A 15,132-nucleotide genomic window follows, 5' to 3' on the forward strand; every position below is an offset into this window, starting at 1 on the left:
CAATATTTGCAGATTGCTATAAATCTTCAGTAACTAGCTCTCCTTGGGCATAACATCAAATGTTCACTTTCTTTTAAGTGTCTCATTAAGAAGGAAATTTATTGCTCAACTATTGAACTATGTCAATTAAAAACAACAACAACAATTTTGTGTGAATACTTCTCAGAATCACATATTTGATTTATATTAACTTTATGCCCCTGAACAGAAATGGCTTAGTCCTTACTACAATGAAATGACACTAATCATGAAATTAAAAGGGATGGCATATTTGCAGCTGGGATATTCAACAGTATTTTATAAATGGGTTATATTCCCCTTCCATTTCAATAAATCAGATAAACTTTACTACCTTTATCATAAGCCAGGGTCCAGGTTCCTTCTGTCAAGCACTCCCTTCTCCCTCATCTAGTCACCACTCCGAAGAGAATCCTCCTTTAGATGTATCACAATGTACCACACTGTTTCCCAGCTGTGACTGTTTGTCTACCATAGCATGAATAGCTTATGAAGGACCAGGAAGGAAAGGAAAAAAGCTTAACACAGACACAATGAAATGCATATGGTAGCCATTTGAAAATAATGAATAGGCAGAAGATGGAGAGCCAGGCTTACACATGGGGAACTGGACAGAAAGGCCCTAGCATTGAGAAAAGGAGAATAGAAGTTGTTATTTTTTTATCTCAATTGTCCCACCTTATATATATATATATATATATATATATATATATATATATATTATATTATATAGTCACACCCAGCAGATACCCCCCCCCCAAAGAGGAGTAATATAGATGGCTACATGTCTAAGGTGGAATCCTAGGACATTAGCACCAAGACTTGAACTTCAGCCTTTCTGATGTCAAAACAGATGCTAGATCCATTATCCCAATGTGTCTCTCTCTGTCATGCCTTGGATAAACACTTTTTGTTTTTTGAACTGAATTAAGTGACTTACACAAAGTAACACAGTTGCTAAATAATAGAATTGGTATTCAAACCTAGGTCCTGTGATTCCAGATGCAATGCCTTTCTGATGTCTATGTCTCTAATTTTCCTCTGTTCATGTGGTTCCTGGATTACTCTAAGATGATAGATAGATAGATAGACTTACAGACAGACCGATATAGATAGATAGATGATTGGATGGATGGATGGATAGATAGATAGATGGATAGATGGTTGGATAGATATATAGATGATAGAGAGAAAGAGAGAGATGGATGGGTGGATGGGTGGGTGGACTTACAGACAGACTGATATAGACAGATAGATGGTTGGATGGATGGTTAGATGAAATAGATGGATAGATGGATAGATAGTACATTAATTAAGCACTTTTATGGCAGGCCCTATACAAGAGTTAGAAATAGAACTGGAATCTGGAGAGAGAGAAGGGTTTAGAATTCAAGTTGAAGGAGGATGGAGATGGTCAGAGAATGGGGCCATTGTGAGGAGACTACAGAAAGTATCAATAGTTATTTGGACAGTTTACCGCCTTGAGGTGGAAGAAGATACTGAAAATAAGGAAGCTGTTGAGCATATCCTAGAGGGAGAATAGTGATAAGTAGTTTTACTTATAAAATGTTACCTTGTTGTGATGGTGAATGTGAGACCAGAACCCTCTGGAGCCAAGCCCTTCAGTCATCTTACTGCTTCATGACTCCTTACTTATTTTATTTATGAGTTTGACAGAAATTTCTAGGTTCATATTGGACTTTCTTAATGTTGTGATAGGAATTATATTCTTTGTAAATTTTTAAGCATAGAATAGAGAGAATCATCTTCCTAGAGTGGCACAAATTCAGAACTCTCATGCAAGAGGATGAAACAAATGAGAAGGTATTTCAAGATCCCTTTCTGCTCTTGGAGTCTATGATTTGGTGATTTAATTACAGAAGAATTTCTTAAAATATGTTCTATTAAATCTTGGTGTTTCATTCTTAGTGTAAATAGTACTTTGAGAAAATTTTGATGATGACATTTTCCCTCCCCACAAAAAATGTTAACTATGAAACTATACATCAAATGTGTGGACATTTTCAGTATAAAATATGTATACGTTCTCTTCCCTCCCCTCCCTCTAAAGATCCCCTATCCTTCTTTATCCAGATTATACACCACAGCTTCAAATTAGAATTCATAAGTCAATACATGTTACTAGCACAAATGAATTTGGGAAACAATGAATTGGACTTAACAAACAGCTAACCTTTACCCAGGGAAAACGTGACTATGCCCTCTATGTGTTCACTTGACAGTTATTTATATTTTTAAAGTATAGCAAGGCACTGGGGCCACTCTGGTGCAGGTCGTCCTTGCCTCTTGACTGAACTATTGCAGTAGTCTGGTGGTAGGCCTGCCTACTTCAAGTCTCTTCGCACTTTGATCCTCTCTCCATTCAGCCACCAAAGGAATTGTCTTAATGCATATATCCCAGCAGGTCTTCTCCCCATTTCCACTAAATGAACTTCAGTGGCTTTCTATCACCTCTGCTGGACATTCAAGGCTCTTCATAATCTAGCTACCTCCTACCTTTCCAGCATTCTTACTACCCACCATATATATATATATATATATATATATATATATATATATATATATATATATATATATATATATATATATATATATACTCTTTGATCCAATGGCATTGACCATTGGCATTTCTAATGTTCCAAGAGCAAGATATTCCATCTGTGGACCCCAGGTATTTTCTCTGGCTGCTTCCCTGTGCCTGGAATGCTCTCCATCCTTATCTCTGCCTACTGCAAACTGGCTTCCTTTAAGTCCCAACTAAAATTCCATCTTCAGACTTACTGAGGAGATTGGTCGACACAGCAGCATTTTTTCTGATTCAGACTTACTGAGGAGATTGGTCAACTTAGCAGGAATTTAGATGGACAGTCTTTTGGAAAGCATCTACAGTGATTGGTAGATGTAGGGACTTAGGGGAGGTGGCATGGGAGAAAAATCCCTATATAAGAAAAAGCAGAATCTCTTGAGGATATATCCTTTTGGAGAAATCCTTTTGGAGGATCTCTGATGATGATCGCTTGGGAAGAATCTCTTGAGAGAGGCTCTGGAGAAGGAAAGCTCTTGGAGGACAATCTCTAAGGAGGTCTCGCTGGAGCTCCTCTAAGGGGACTCTGTCCCTCTGGAGGCTCTAGAGAGAGGCCCTTTGGAACAGTCTCTGGCTGGAAGGCTCTCTGGTGAAGTCAGCTGAAATGGAGCTGGCCTGGTGTCACTAGAATCCTTGTTTAGGCAGACCTTGTGGTGAGTGTTAAAAGACTGACTGACTGATTCTCTCTCTTAAGACTCAGGTCTAAGCCATATTGGCTTGAGGCCCTTCATAATTACTCCTTTCCTACTCTTTCTCTAATTCCTCATTATACTATTAATTAAAAATCTCTATAAAATCCAGTTGACTTGGATATTTGAATAATTGGGAATATTTCCCTGGTGACCACCTTATATTTGATTAAAAAACCAAGACACTGTAGTGAAACATATTTTCTGTGGTCAAATTTACTCACCCTCTCTTATATCTATCACAATTTATATCTTCCACCATTTTAACTCACTACAGTTTAAGACCTCAACCATTTTAATTATAACATTGTTTCCTATTTATCCTATGTATATCTGGCTTGAATATATTTGTTTGCTTATTATAAGGTATACTCCAAGACTGACAATAGCACAGAATTTGAGAATTGTAAATAATCTCAGCAGCTATCTGGTTCAATCCATACATAAATGGAGACCAATGATAATATACTTTACAAGTTGTCTAATCTCTGATTAAAGATCACCAAGGAGGAAAAACCCACCATTTCTTGAGGCAAATCATTCCACTGTTGTAGGGCTCTAATTGTTAGGAAGTTTTTCCTAAGATAAAACCTAAATTTGATTCTTTGAAATTTCCACCTTTGCTCCTGGTTCTACCTTCTGAGCATAAATAGAACTAGTTTAATTGCTTCCTCAGATAAGAACCCCAAATATTTGAAGATAGCTAAATGTTTCCCTTGACCAGTATCTTCTCCAGCCTTATTTCCTATTTATAGCTTGTTTGTATATCTTTGCTTGTTGACTTCCCCATTAGACTGAGAATTCTTTGAGGGCAGGAGCTAGGGTTTTTTTTTTTGCCTCTTTTAAGGACATAACACATAGTAGGTACTTAACAAATGTTTATTGACTGACTGACTATACCAACTACCTCATATATAGATAGGGTGCTTACAAATTTGCTTCAACATCTTCCCTTGTTATATCTCCAAAGGACTGGAAAAAGGGTCTATTCTATACAATTGATCATTAGTCCCTTCTAGTGGATTTTCCCTTATGATTACTGGTTGACAACAGTTAGTTAACTAGACATAATTAATGGATGTGTGGGCCTAATTACAACATGACAGAATAGGAGGAATGACCAGAACAAAACATCTCCCCCCAAATCTGTCACACTCTCTCTTACCAGTACATATAGGTTCCAGAGGAAAGTGAGCTTAAGCTTAAGACCACACTTGTCAAAGGGATAACTTACAGTTATTAGAAATTCTTTTTTTCCCTGGAAGGGGTACTCATGCAATCCCCTTATTCATGATGTAGCTTTTCCACTGGGTTCTTTGTAGAGTTTTAAGTCTGCCTTTCTTCATGTGTCTTGCTTGTCTTCAGTTTCCAATGTAGACATTGCCAATAGCTCTGACGATCCTTGGGATGTTGCTTAGGTGCTCATGAGGATGTCCAATTCTTTGAACCTTCAAATTTCACAAAGTCATCTTCTAGTCAAGGGGAGATAGAAGACCAAAATCCAAGGAAGAGGCTAGGGATTTATCTTCAATACTCCCTACCCCAATGATTCCTTCTCAGGGTCTTGGCTAGTGGTTTCCACATCTAATATATCAGTCACTTGAATTTCCAGGTTTCAGTCAGACTTGCTATTTATACAAAACCCATTAGGTATGACCAGACCTCCTCAAACAATTATAGCAACCTTCTTTTGCATTAATGTTTCCTTTCATTAAATGACTCTTGAGCACTTCTAAATTAATTAAGATATTTTTACTTAGTCTAACTCTTTTATTAAACTGAACTTTTTCATACCTAGTTCAATACTCAGATTTACCAATTCAGTTAAGATATCTATGTATATATGTATACATAAATGCATACATATGTATATATACATGATATGTATATTTATAATAATCATATCTATAAAATATATATCACAGGTAGTAGGTATATCTTTATCTTTTATGGAATACTCTGTTTCAAGGGTCAAAATGAAATGAGATTCACAGCCACTCAAAGAAATTGTCTTTGTAATTCATACAGAAAAACCAAGTGATATGTATATTGCCCAGATTATGTTTTCTGTGGGGTGGGTAGCCTATTAGTACATATATTTAGGGTAGGCACTGCAGATGGATTATGAGCTAGATCCATAACTAACTAGAAGGAAGTGAGCTGGCTATATTGTACATGGGAAATTATAAAGAACTTTCAATTATGCCAATACACAAATCCTTTAAAAAACCAGTATTTTTCTAGGGACACCATATGGCTGCCAATCATGGAACAACATGATCTCTGAGGAATCAGAACTATGGGTGACTCAAAGAGCGATAAGTGTGGTGGGTGGAAGTTGGCTGTCATGTATTACTGATGATGATTTACACATAAGAAGTGTCATAAAATACATCACCCAGGAAATGTGTGGTCAATTAGGGAAGTGGGCTCATTACCTAGTGAAAGAAAGCAAAGGAAAACTAAATGGAAAAAGTAGAATGTCTCAGATGGGTCTTTGTTTTTGAAAGATATTTGGAGACATTAATGAACTGGAAGCATTTGGAGCCTCCCCCATCCCTTGTACACGAGGCCTCTGGAGTAGCTATTTTAGGTTCAGAGTATTTTGTTGCTCTACATCCACTCATGAGCTCTCATCAATGAATTTAGTTTTATTTGTTTGCCAGAGGGCACAATTAATTCAAAGTAAAGGTATTTAATAAAATAGCACAGCAAGGAAAATAGCAATAGTATAGTCCTCCCATAAAACTTGGGATACCTTCTATTACAAATACATACACTCTTACAAGAAAGGGTAGACACATCTAGGGAAACGTTTTGGAAGACTATCCAGAGAAGGCATATGGGGAGGACACATATATGTGTAATGTGCAATCAGGGCAGATAGATCATGAGGAAGAGTGTATAGGGTGAAGCACACACCCAGGAAACACATTGAGCCATGGCACACACACCTGGAGGGAGGACACACCTGAGAAAAATATGTAGTCTGGATTCATGTGTGGGGAGGCAGCTTGCACTGCAGGGTTGATGATGTCACTGGGTTATAGATAACACATTGTGATATAACATGGAAATAACTAGGTCCATGCAAGAGATATACAGAATATGAGAGCTAGTCTCAAAGGGGAAGACACTATCAGCTCAAGGAGGAGGAGGGCAAGCCTCCTGCAGAAGGTGGTATTCAAGCCAAAATTTAAAAGAAACCAGGAAAACTAAGAGATGGAGGTGAGAAGAGGAAGCATCCCAGGCACTGGAGGACTGCCAGAGGTGGAGAGCTGTGCATATGGAACGATAAATAGCCATACCAAAGTAGCTAAAGTATAGGGTACATAGAGGAAAGCACAGTGCAGGAAGACTGGAAAGGTAAGAAGGGGTCAGTTTGTGTAGAGTTTTCAATGCCAAACAGAGGACCTTATATTTCATCCTGGAAGGCCATAAAGAACCAATTAGGCTCACTAAGTAGGGGGATAATATGGACAGATGTATGCTTTTAAGTGGGTAGTGAGGTGGTACAATGGATAGAGGGGAGGACCTGGCATCAGGAAGACTCATCTTCCTAAGTTCAAATCTGGCCTCCCATACTACTGTGTGACCCTAGGCAAGCCACTTAACCCCATTTGCCTCAGTTTCCTCATATGTAAAATGAGCTGGAGAAAGAAATAGCAAACCACTCCATTATCCTTGCCAAGAAAATCCCAAATGTGGTTGCAAAGAATGGGACACTACTGAAAAATCACCAAACGATGTTGTTTTTTTTTAAATCACCTTAGAGGATAAATGGAGAATGGTTTGGGTATGCAGACAAATTATAAGACTATTAAATAAAATATAAAGTGACACTCAGAAGTTTGTCCTTGCATATTTATTTTGATTACACCTATAGTATAAAAATTTCTCAATCATGATTGACACTTTTGAAATGGAAAAGAATAAAGGGCTTTTAAAAAATAAAAAATATACATAAAGTGACAAAGACTCTGAGAATGGAGAGAAAGGTATGTATATGAGAGATGTTTTTGAAGACAGAAATAATAAATATTTGGTAACTAATTGAATATATGGTATAAATGAAAATGAAGGGGCAAGGACGACACCAAGTCTTTGAGATTGGGAGGATGATAATGATAATAATTAGGGAGTTGGAAAGAAGACAGGATTTGAGGGGAAAGATGGAAAGTTCTGTATTGGAAATGCTGAGTTCAAGATACTTTGAGGATATCTAGTTTGAAATGTCTAAAAGGCAGGTTTTGATCTCAGGAGAGCTCCTAGGGCTAAATATCTTGGAATCATCTATATCAAGATTATATTTGAATCCATGGGAACTGATGAGATCAGAAAGTGAGGTCTTGGGGGATATTTTGGCGTTAGTGGGCATGACATCTCTGAAGGCCCAGAAGGAGATGAAGAAGGAACATCCTAAATAGGTGGGAAGGAAGAGAACCAAGAGAGAGAAAGATCATGAAAAATCACAGAGTGAAGAATATTAAAGGGAAAATTATTAATTGCTAAAAAGTCAAGAAGGATGAGAAATGAGAAAAGACCATTAGCTCTGGCATTTAAGAGATCATTGGGAACTTTGGAGAGAGCTGTTTCAGCTGAATGATGAGTTTGGAAGCTGGCTTGCAGAAGAAGATTTAGAAAAGAGTGATAGAAGAGGGAGAAGAAATACTGATTGTAGAGGGCTTTCTCAGGGAGTCTCGTTAAGAAGAGAGGGAGAAATATAAGGTAAAAGCTAAAGGAATAGTAAGATCAAGTAAAAGATTTTATTTTTAAAGAAGGGGAAGACAGGGATGTGTTTGTAGGAATCAAAGAAAGAACCAGTGGGTAGGAAGAGATTAAAGATAAGGGCAGGGGTGATTGTGGGAGATAATCTGCTAGAAAAGACATATATATATATATATATATTAGTCTCTCGGTGATCGAGAATGACTATTGTCTTTGTGCAGTTTCATCTACGGTGTACCCTCATGTGGCTTTGGAGTCCAAAGGCTGAGGCGCAGAGTTTGTGGCACATGGGGCATGGGACGCCAGTTGTTATGGGAGGTGCGGTTGTGGCCTGGTGTTGGCGTTCACGCGCAGCGGCAAGACGTCGACGTCGCTCATCTTCAAAGGTGGTGGTGGCATGGTGAATGTGGGTTCGCCAGCTGCTTCTGACAGAGGCAGCGAGTTCTAATTGCTTTGGTATAATGCCAGCCCTCTTCAAGTTGGACTTTAGCTGATCCTTGAATCTTTTCTTTGGTCGGCCTTGTTTCCTGAGTCCAGCTGACAGTTCACCATAGAATACCTGTCTTGGTATTCGCTGTGGGTCCATGCGGATGACGTGTCCAGACCATCATAGCTGGGTTTTTAGGACCAGGACTTCGATGCTGGTGGAGTTGGCTCTGTCGAGGACTTCCTGGTTGGTGATTCAGTCCTGCCATCGGATCCTCATGATTGACCGGAGGGAGCATTGGTGGAATTGCTCCAGCTGCTTCATGTGCTTCCGGTACAGTGTCCATGTCTCACAACCGTACAGGAGCGAGCTGAGGACCACTGCGTTGTACACTTTGAGCTTTGTCGCAGTGCTTACACCACTGTGTTGGAGGACTTTGCAGTGCAGGTGCCCAAGTGCCTGACTGGCCTTTTGGATCCTGGCATTAATCTCGTGGTCTAGGGACCCGTCGTTGGCGATGGTGCTGCCCAGGTACTTGAAGGTGTTGACATTAGAAAGCTGCGTGCTGTCGATTGTAATGCACGGCTGGTTCGTTGGCCTCCCTGGTGCAGGTTGGAACAGCACCTCTGTTTTGCTGAGGCTGATAGTCAGGCCAAACAGTTTTGTTGCGGTAGAGAACCTGTCCACAATGGTTTGGAGATGATTTTCTTGGTGGGCCATAAGAGCACAGTCATCTGCAAAGAGAGCTTCCAGGATGAGTCTCTCTGTTGACTTTGTTTTTGCAGTCAGGCAGTGAAGGTCAAATAGTGAGCCATCCAGTCGGTATTTGATGTAGACGCCCATGTCTAGATCCATCACAGCATGTCGTAATATTTGTGTGAAAAATAGGTTGAATAGTACCAGAGCAAGGACACAGCCTTGTTTCACACCATTGGAGATGTTGAAGTGATCAGAAGTCTCTCCACCAGATAGGACTTCCCCTGTCATGTCAACATGAAAGAGCTGGATCAGTTTGACAAATTTTGCTGGGCAACCGAACTTGCTGAGGATCACCCACAGTGCGTCCCTGTTCACTGTGTTGAACGCCTTTGTCAGGTCTATGAAGACAATGTAGAGACTCAGGTTCTGCTCAAGGCATTTTTCCTGCATTTGCCTCACCGTGAAGACCATGTCGATGGTGCTGCGATCTGGTCGGAAGCCACATTGTGATTCAGGCAGGTTCTGCTCTGAAACAGATGACAGGAGTCTGTTGAGTATAACACGGGCGAGGATCTTTCCAGCAGTGGAGAGTAGTGAGATGCCTCTGTAGTTGTCACAGGCTGCTCATGCGCCTTTGTTCTTGTATAGGGCTACGATGGAGGCATCTCTGAGTTCTGGGGGCATGTCTTCCTCTTCCCATATGCTGGTCAGCACTATGTGGAATGCCTGGAGCGCCTTTCCATTTAAGGGCTTGTACACCTCGGTTGGGATCCCATCTTTGCCGGGTGCCTTGCCTGCACTCATTTGTTTGATGGCTTTTTGGACTTCCTCTATTGAAGGAGGGACATCAAATTGTTCAATGGAGCGGTTTTGGGGGATCTGATTTGGTCGACTGAAGAGGGTCAGTTGAGAAGCTGACTGAAGTGTTCTTTCCACCTGTTGCTGATGACTTTTTTATCTTTTATGAGAGTGTCACCATCAGAGGATAGCAAGGGAGTGGTGGTGGGTTTTAATGGCCCATAGACAGTCTTGAGGGCACTGAAAAATTGTTTGTAGTTTTTCATATCAGCAAACTGCTAGATTTCTTCTGCCTTTTTTTCCCACCATCAGTCTTGCATCTTCCTGATCTCACGCTGCGCCGTGGCTTGGAGAGACTTGAATCTGTCCTTTTTAGGAGCAGAGTTTGGGTTATTTTGCCATTCCATAAAGGCTTTGTTCTTCTTGCTCAATAGGTCTTCAATAGCAGTGTTGTTCTTGTCAAACCAGTCCTAGTGGTTGCGTTGTTTTGGGCCTAGGACTGCCTTTGTTGTTCCCGTCACTGCATCTCTGAACTGGTTCCATTTCTCGGTTGAGCTTCCAGTGAGTGGTCTCTTGGCAGACAGCTTGTTGTCCGGGCAGTACTGGAATGTTTGCAAATAAGATGGATCTCTAAGTCGACTCATGTTGTAAAATGCGTGAACTGTCTGGGCACGTTTTGGATGGTGAGGCACAATGCACATTTGAAGAGTTGCTCTAACCAATCGATGGTCTGTCCAGCATTCAGCTCCTCTCATGGCTCTGGTGATCTTTACATCCTGGATGTCTTGCCAGCGTACAATGATGTAGTCAATGAGATGCCACTGTTTTGATCTTGGGTGCATCCACGTTGTTTTATATTTGTTCGCCATTCTGAACACAGTGTTCGTGATGGTGAGTTTGAACTCTGAGCATTTGCTGAGTAGCAGTAGGCCGTTGTTGTTCATTTTGCCCACACCATGTTTGCCGAGCACTCCTTTCCATCTTTCATGGTCCTGGCCAACGCGGGCGTTGAAGTCTCCCAGTAGTATCAGCTTGTCATTTGTGGGCACTGAGTGCAGGTCAGAGTAGAACTGCTCGATGGTCTCCTCTGTGCTGGTCAGTGTTGGGGCATATGCGCTGATGATTGTGGCATACCGGTCTTTGCTGAGAGGCAAATGGATCTTCATGAGCCTCTCGCTGATGCCCACAGGCAAGTCTGGCAGCTGTTTGAGCAAACTGGTCTTGATGGCCAGGCCAACAATGTGGATTCTGTCTTCATTTGAAGGTGTATCCAGTGGTGGGTTCGCTGAGTGATCCCTCTTCTGGTAAGCGTGTTTCACTTAAGGCTGCGATGTCGATGTTATATCGCGCAAGTTCTTTGCTGATTAGAGCTGTTCTTCTCTCAGGTCTTGGGGTATTCTCTCTATCAAGTAATGTCCTGATGTTCCATGCTCCTAGTAGGAGTTTCTTTGTATTTTTTTCTTTTATTTTGACTGCTTAAAGGGGATGACCCGCCACCCGTGGTGTGCTGACCGGGTGTTTGTAGGGCAGGCAATGTTTGGGACACCTTTTCTAGTCCCCTCCCTTGATTAGGGTGAGCAGTGCTGTCCTAGAGAGGGCTGCTCAGTCGCCCAGGATGCTGCCGAACATCCCTGCTGCCCACAGGGCTGAGCGACCACTGGTCCATGGGCCGCCTACGTGCAGGATCGTGACTACAACTGCCAGTGGTCACCTCCACCTGTTGCGTTGACACTCCCCCATCGCCGCAGGTCTTGAAGAGGGTGGACGGGGTTAGGATAGATGAGTGTGCACAAAGATAATTGTGTGTGAAGGAGATTCAAGTGGAAAAGTAGATGCACAGAGACAGTCCCACTCTCTCGGCGTTGGAAGCCTGGGTCCAGTGGCACGAAAAGTCGTTACACCTGGAGACTTCCTCAGCTGCATTGGATGGCCGTGTTGTCCTTTGTGCTCCAACACGCCCTAAGCACTCCACAGTGCTTTGCTGCGTCGCCCTCTCAGCCGCTAAACCTTCTTATTGGTTTCTTCCATCTGTTCAGCCAAAGCAGTCTTCACATGCTGGGTGAGCAAAGCCCTGGTTCACCAGGGGTTGACTACCCGATGGCTACCCTCACAAGGTTTAGCCGGCCTGTCCAAGCCTTTGTCTGGGATGTGGTCGCTGCCACATGCTAGCAGCTACTGGGAGCCACAAGTGAGAGCTGGGTGTCAGGTGGGGGTCAGAGGCTGGAGAGCTGCCCTAGGAGGGCACAACAAGCCCTCCATACCAGAGATACTACCCCTCCCTGAGCACCCCATACACCCCAGAAAAGACAAGAGAAGATAAAATCAAGATTGCATTTACAAGTATTGACCTTGGCAAAGAAAGTTCATATGGGACTATAGTGAAAGAAGAGATTAAAAAAGAATGGTATTTGAGGGATGTAAATGAGGAAGAAGGGTGAGAAGGGAGTCCTCAGTGAAAGACCTGAATTTTTTCAGTAAAATATGGAAGGGTGCGTCATGGGAGTATTCAGGAGAGATGAGGGTGTATTAGTTGCTATAAGTGTGAAATAGTGAATTGGTTAGAAATGAGTAGGATGATTGCTGTGCAGGCTGAGTTGAGATTAGATAATATGAATTTTTAGTAGACCTATTCACATGGTTTTATGATTTTCTCCCCCATTCTGTTTAGCAGAATGTGAATAGAAATAAGCAGACAGTAAAAGTAATCCAGGGTTGGGGTTCAGCAAGGCATGATTGGTGATCGGCAAAGGGATAAGAGTTAAGAGATCATAACATCAGACAATTTGGAAGATTCTAGATTCTTTGGCCACTGGACATCAAAAATTGGGGGCAGCATTTCAGATATAGTTTTATGCATAAAATTGTAGGGGAGTCATTTATATATCTTTATGTAATATATATGCTTCACCATTTAATTCAGTTCTGTCTTAACCTTTTTATTTTTAAGTTACCTATTCAAAACTGCTAGAAATTTCCCTAGAGAATCACTTTTTTTAAAAAGCATGAATGGAAATGAAAGGAAATATAATTTCTTTCCTAATCTGTTTTTCTGGAGTTCTAACAGTCAATGGCCAAAGAATCTAGAATCCCCTGTTTCTGTCTCCAGGTGTAATTTCTCCCTCCTCAAGTTTCCTAGAGCACTGTCTGGATCTGTCCTTTGTCCCTACTACATTCTACCTGGTATCAAACTTTTTTTGTGTATATGGCAACTATACTTTCCCCTCACCTCCCAATTTAAGTGTAAATTCTTTGAAGGCAAGGACCCCGTTGTTTTTCATCTTTATCTCTTCAGCATCTAGCACAGAGCCTTGTACAAAGTAGGTGCATAATAAATGCTTTTTTGATTGAACTCCCATTTCATGAAGACAATAAAAAGAAATCAATAGCTTTACAAGATAGACTGTAAGTAATGCTCTCAGCCACAGGGTGGCACATGATAGGTTAAGAGTAGTGTTCTTGCTATTCATCACAGAATGTTTTCCAAAATCCTTTGCATCCAATTCATTTCTAGGGAAATGAACCAAACTTTTTAGACTAGGCCAAAGGACATTTTACTATTCTTTTAATCAGTAATTGGAATGTTTGAGAGGGAAAATGGGAAGAGTATTTATAAAAGATTCCAGAAGCTCATGTCTAACATATAAAAGGGAGCATTATATAGTGAATAGAACCCTCTGTTTGGTATCTGAAGGTATGAGAACCACAGTAATTCTCTTACCTGAAAAAGTGTTATAGGCTGAAAACATAAAACATTAAAAAAATTATTTTAAGTCCATAAACAAGTTAGTGTAGGAAAGATATATATTGGCCAGTTTATGACATGGAACAAGATAGGTGCCAGTTAGTTTATCAGTTTGTATATTTTCGACAATGAATAAGACAAATTCACCCCTGATTCAAAATCTTCAATGACTCCCTAATCCCTTTAAGATAAAATTCAGAATAAACATCCTGACATTTAAAGTCCTCCACCTGTCTTTCTAGTTCTGTCATTAATCCTCTCCATATTCTTTATTCTAATCAAGCTATCTGGTAGCTATTCCCCCTACCTGACTTTCTGTCTCTTTCTTCTATTCCTTTAGTTTTGTGGGTCTCCCTTCTAAAATGTCCCCCCTCCACCTTTCTACCTTATAGAATTCTGGCTCTTCTTCAAAACTCAGCTCAGGTGTTTGCCTCCATGCAGCTTTTTGAGCTGTCTTTCTCTTCATAATATTTTGTATATACCAAGCTTTGCATTTACTTGCTCATTTATCAGTTGTCTTTCCTCAGTAATCTCCCTCCCTGAGGTTTGTTGTATTTTTGTCTATATATCTTTGGTGCCTAGCACAGTGCCGGATAGACTAGATACCTAATAAATCTTTGTTGGGTTGAATTTTTTAAAAGGTTTTAGGTAAATCTGTGGTTGCTTTCATTTTGTTGTTGCTTGACTCTTTCTGACCCCATTAGGGGTTTTCTTGGTGAAGATACTAGAGTGATTTTCCATTTCCCTCTCCAGATTATTTTCCAGATGAGGAAACTGAGGCAAACAGGGTAAAGTGACTTGTCCAGGGTATCCAGCTAGTCTGAAGCCAGATTTGAACTCATGAAGATGTGTTTTCCTGATTCTAAGCTCAGTGCTCTATCCAATACATCATCTAGCTATCTAACAGAATAATCACATCCATAGTAGCTTATTAACTGAAAGCATGATGTTTAGAGAACATGTACTTCAATTTTAGGGGTAATATTGAGCTTCTTCTTCTTCTTCTTCTTCTTCTTCATATAATAGAATTAATTTTAGTTATATTAATTAATTAACATAGTTATATAAATTAATTAATATTATCAACAATAATTAATATAATGAAACTTAATTATATTATGTTAATAATATAATATTATTATAATTTTATCAATATTATAATATTGAGTAATACTTACCATAGGTCTGAGATACTATAGAAAATGTTATAGTGATACATTTTTGACCCTGGAAAAGTCACTTAATATGAATTCTAGTTACTTTATTGGTTAAAAGGAGATAATAATGCCTGAAGTAACTACCTTTCTGGGTTATTGTGAGGATCAAGTGAGATAAGGTATATAAAGTGGTTCAAAAATTTTAGAGCACTATATCAGTGCTATTATCTTATGATTCTAAGTATTTTTAAAAGGCTTCATGGCATTGT

Source organism: Monodelphis domestica, chromosome 1 (genome assembly GCF_027887165.1).
Source record: "Monodelphis domestica isolate mMonDom1 chromosome 1, mMonDom1.pri, whole genome shotgun sequence".
Taxonomy (NCBI): Eukaryota; Metazoa; Chordata; class Mammalia; order Didelphimorphia; family Didelphidae; genus Monodelphis; species Monodelphis domestica.